This window comes from Cyprinus carpio, chromosome A22 (genome assembly GCF_018340385.1).
Source record: "Cyprinus carpio isolate SPL01 chromosome A22, ASM1834038v1, whole genome shotgun sequence".
Lineage (NCBI taxonomy): Eukaryota > Metazoa > Chordata > Actinopteri > Cypriniformes > Cyprinidae > Cyprinus > Cyprinus carpio.
In genome coordinates, this window is record NC_056593.1 from 16,821,564 (window position 1) to 16,825,420 (window position 3,857).

At 36.2% G+C, this 3,857-nt stretch overlaps 1 long non-coding RNA gene across 1 annotated transcript; it reads left to right on the forward strand.

Annotated features, from left to right (window-relative positions):
- The first annotated feature begins 325 nt into the window (after window positions 1–325).
- On the forward strand, window positions 326–2,399 carry LOC122135045. Its single transcript, XR_006153284.1, has 3 exons — window positions 326–358; window positions 1,762–2,080; window positions 2,198–2,399. It is a non-coding gene; the product is annotated as an uncharacterized LOC122135045 (long non-coding RNA).
- Window positions 2,400–3,857: the final 1,458 nt, after the last annotated feature.

Below are 3,857 nucleotides of genomic sequence, written 5' to 3' on the forward strand. Positions count from 1 at the left end.
ATGATGTTTCTTCTCTCTGTTTTCAGAGTTTTTGCAGGTCACTGCTCTTGTGGGTGTCATCGGAGGTTCTGTGGTTTTACCGTGTTCCTCTGAAGAACCTCAGATGACACCTGAAGACATTACAGTGAATTGGAAACACACCTTAACAGACTGAAAGTATATGACGTTGTTAAGGGTAAAGGCTCTGTGGAAGGACAGGATCCAAAATACAAGAACAGAGTTGAAAGCGACTCTGAGCAGCATCTGAGAGGAAACTTCTCAATCAAACTCAAAAATCTTCGGTATAGTGATATATTAAACACACTGATTCTTCAACACACTGATGCAGTAATTCAGACTGTGGAGCTAGGGATTGAAGGTATTTTATTTGAAGAGGTCCTATTATGCCTCTTGATTTAGTTTTTGGGGTGTACTAGAATAAGTTGTAAAAACTTGATTTATCCCCAAAACCACATTATTTTCACAATATTTTAAATGATTACAGTTGATTATTGTACATGTTAGTTCCAGTTTTCAATGAAACAACTCCTTCTGAAACACGCAATGTGATTGGTTATCTGTCCCAGTGTGTGAGTAAGGTCTTACTGCAGAGCCATACATCACATCAGTCTGATGCAGGAAGTGTGTGGAGCAAGTGTTGTCTTACAAGGCATTCTGCTACGTCTGTGTCTTGGACCATTTTATTGTTTGTTTAAAAGTTATTTATTATCAAACCACGTTTTTTTCCTCTTAGATAGCAAAAGCATCACACGCTAGCTGTACCCGCTCCAATTAAATACAATTCATTAAAAATACAAAATAAGATAGAAAATAGAAAAACTTAAAGAAAAAGTAAAGAAAAACTTCATCTTCCATACCATATCTTCCTTGAATTGGAATTCATTTCCGGCTGATCAAGTTGAGGAAGGGCCTTTTCCTGGTCTTTCTTATTTAATTTTATATACTACGGCTCTTCCACAAAACCGTTTTCATTAACTTTTGACCGAGCTCGCTCTTCTTATGCCATGATTAAATTCTTTCTGTGTCTTCCGCCATTATTAGTTAACATGGGCTCTGGGCACTTCGATCTGATACTGCTACTCCACTCACTTCCTGCATCAGTCTGTTTAGGCTGGCACTGTTGTGCTCACACTGCTATGGTGTATGGTTCTGCAGTTGGTTAGTATTGCAGTTTTTTGTCATTGGCAAACCTCTTGAGCGTGTTCCTGGAATGTCACGCCCCTTACCATAACCACAGGCTTCATCTGCTCAGCTGTAGATATTAAACCTGGCATTGATTTCGCCCATACCAGTTCGAGCTCGATTCAGACCCCTTGCGAACAGAGGATCATGTTTTCTTTTACGGTTTATAATATGGTCTCCAGCGCAGTTTAACCAGGCCTTGCCCACTTTTTTGCTTGTGGGAAATATTTAACTGAGTGTTATTATGACTTCACGATAAGCATTGTTCTCTGCTGAAACTAAACTCTAGTCCATTGGTTTTAAACCGTGGTCCTGGTGGCCCACCGCTCTGTAACGTCTGTATTTCTCACTTATCTGACAAACTCTGAGTTCATGGATCTCTCTCCTAATGAGCTGATGATCTTAATCAGGTGTGGAGAGAGACAAAATGTGCAGAGCGGTGGGTCCTGGGGACCAGGATTCAAAACCACTGCTCAAGTCTATAGACGCTATTCAGTCCAACAGTCAGTCATGAAAAAAACTCTTACGTTTCTTGCATGAAAAACTGTTTCATTCATCACAACTTCTCTTTGTTTTCAGAGCCTGTGCAGCACCCATTTGTGCCTTCTGTTGGCGGTTCTGTGGTTTTTACCTTGTTCTTCTAAAAAATCTCAGCTTCCAGCTGAAGACATTACAGTGCACTGGAGATACAACGAGAACCTGGAAGTGTATGACATTATTAAGGGCAAAGTCTCTCTGGAAAAACAGCATTCAGCATATTACAACAGAACTGAGATTTTCAGTGAGAAGTATCTGGATGGAAACTTCTCCCTCAAATTAAACAACGTTCAGCGCAGCGATACAGGAACCTACAAATGCCACATCGCAAATGAATTACTAATTCAAAGTGTGAAACTAGGTTTGTGGGAAAAAAGCTTATAATAGAAGCTTGTTGGGATGATTTTAATGAAGTTAGAATGAGATTGTTTAACGTGTTGTTTTAAGACCTCTTTTTTTTTGTCTTTGTGTCCAACAGAATTTAACCAAGGAGCACAAGCAAGACCAGCAGAAGATTTTATCTAGTGCCTTTACTTTCTGTTTCCATTCTGCTCTGTATGTGAGTATCGAGAGGAGCAATCATTTGTCTACAGTATTGAAACAGTTTATGAAAATTATTCATATCGGAGCATTGTCAGCTCACCCCATACACTAATAAAAATAAAAGTGATGCCAAATAACCTTTGAGTGAACTGTTCAATTTTTGCTAGTGTGAAGTGCATTTTAATAACCTGAGGAACTTTTTCCACTATATAGAATCTTTTGCGGAATGGAAAGATTCCATTGGTAAAGAATGTTTAATGTTCTTCTTGGAATCATCGTTGGAGAGTGCATTGTGGGGCAATATGTTGTAGTGTCTAATGGAAAATGAACAAAATAGCTTTTTGTAGTCGGATAATGAATTTCAGAAAAAACCTTCTTTCTGACTGAGTACAGTATTAACTAGACTAAAAAGTGTGACAACTAGCCCCTGTTATGCAGTCTGGATAAATTCAGTTTCAGTTCGGAAGTAATTTTGTAAATGACAGTGGAAAAGATATCAAGATTTAAAATATCCAGATATCAAGATTTGGTTTCTATTTTTATTATTTGGCCTTTTTACCGTTGGCTGTAGCATTTCAGTGTTCTGTGAAAAATCACACAAATGATGCAAGTCTGTATATGAAAAATAATTGAATTTGTTTACAATTTGCAAAATAGAAAAAAAAAAAAAACTTGGTTTGGTATGTTTGGTTTGCAACCAGGTCAATGGATGTTACAGGACAGAACTTAGCTGACAGGGACATGTTTATTTCATATTTCATTTATTTTACTTCTAGTTGAGGTAGGTTGGCAAATTGTATTTTTTAAACTGATTTTTGTTGTTGTTTAAAAAAGTAAATGTAGAAATGTAAGCCCATGTCCATGTTTTCTAATAGCATTACTACATACACTCACTTGAACTACACAATAGAGATGACAAGCAGATGGAGATATGTAGATCACAAAACAGATACTTTGTAGCAGATAAATGTGGGGAAATGCAAAAAGTGTTTATTTATTTATTTTTAATGCTTATAATTTATAGGGTTATTAATAATTCCATCAATAATGGATAGCCTCTTGCAGTTAATTCAGTTAATAAATCCAGTTATTCACATAATTTGTCAAAACAAAGTTTCAGATAGAATATGCTATAGGGAATAACATTAATGCCACTTTTAATATACTATATATATATATATATATATATATATTAACAAGACTTATAGCCAGATAGTGGACAATCTTCCTAAAGTTGTGGAGTAAGATGGTTTATATATAATTATGTGCTATGACAGCTAATTTAGCAAATGTTTATATTTATTTGTCTTAACAGTTTATATGTATTTCCTTTTTTTTTTTACCACTTGTGAAGAGTAAAGGGGATGAATGCTTAGAGAGTTTTGCTCATTTTTGAAAGCTTTTGACTCAAGCTTGAACTTGAAGGTTACAGTAGGGTTATTAATAATTCCATGAATAATGGATAGCCTTTTCCAGTTAAAAATCCACTTAAAAAAAAAAAATGATAGCCAGATAGGGGCCCATCAAAGTAGTGGGAGCTTGGTGGTTTTATATTTGTGACCCTCGGAAGCACAAAAAGCAGTCTTAAGTCGCTG